The sequence below is a fragment of the Diaphorina citri genome, unplaced genomic scaffold, assembly GCF_000475195.1.
Source record: "Diaphorina citri unplaced genomic scaffold, Diaci psyllid genome assembly version 1.1 scaffold48822, whole genome shotgun sequence".
Classification (NCBI taxonomy): domain Eukaryota; kingdom Metazoa; phylum Arthropoda; class Insecta; order Hemiptera; family Psyllidae; genus Diaphorina; species Diaphorina citri.
This window is the reverse complement of record NW_007426136.1, coordinates 1-495: the sequence shown is the minus strand read 5'-3', so window position 1 is coordinate 495 and position 495 is coordinate 1. Positions and strand designations below refer to the sequence as shown.

Here is a 495-nt window from a genome sequence, read left to right as displayed (position 1 = left end):
GTTCGTCCAGTTCAGACTTATGTGGCGTATGGTACAGGTGGGCCAATAAATGGTACCTACGTTTTTTAGGTGGGCGAACAAATGGTACACTTACCCTAATAATGAAAATAGGGCTGCTCGAATCTGGACCATCGTGTCTGCCTTGTAAGCGCTAGGTCGCGTGTTCGATTTCCGTAGAGGGTGAATTTTATCCTGAACGGATAAAGTTCGTTCTCGGAACGGCTGGCTCTCTCCTATCCTGTCTTCCTTCTCTCTTCGATTTCGGGACGATAAGACGTCCGTTGTTACAGTTCCCTCTAGCAAACCTCTTTAAAGCCAGCGGCGCGGCGATAGCACGTTGAAAGCACCAGTTCCCAATGGATCACTGAAGTAAAGCAACGTTGCGCGTGGTTAGTATCCGTATGGGTGACCATCTGGACAAACGTGCGCCGATGACATTTTGGGTCCCACTTCTGAGGCCGCATGAGGTTATGTGAGAAGGCGGATACAGTACTG

General features: G+C 49.5%; 1 pseudogene; it reads left to right on the top strand.

The window, feature by feature from the left end:
• Nucleotides 1-320: 320 nt before the first annotated feature.
• Nucleotides 321-437, top strand: LOC113473613 (annotated as a pseudogene).
• Nucleotides 438-495: the final 58 nt, after the last annotated feature.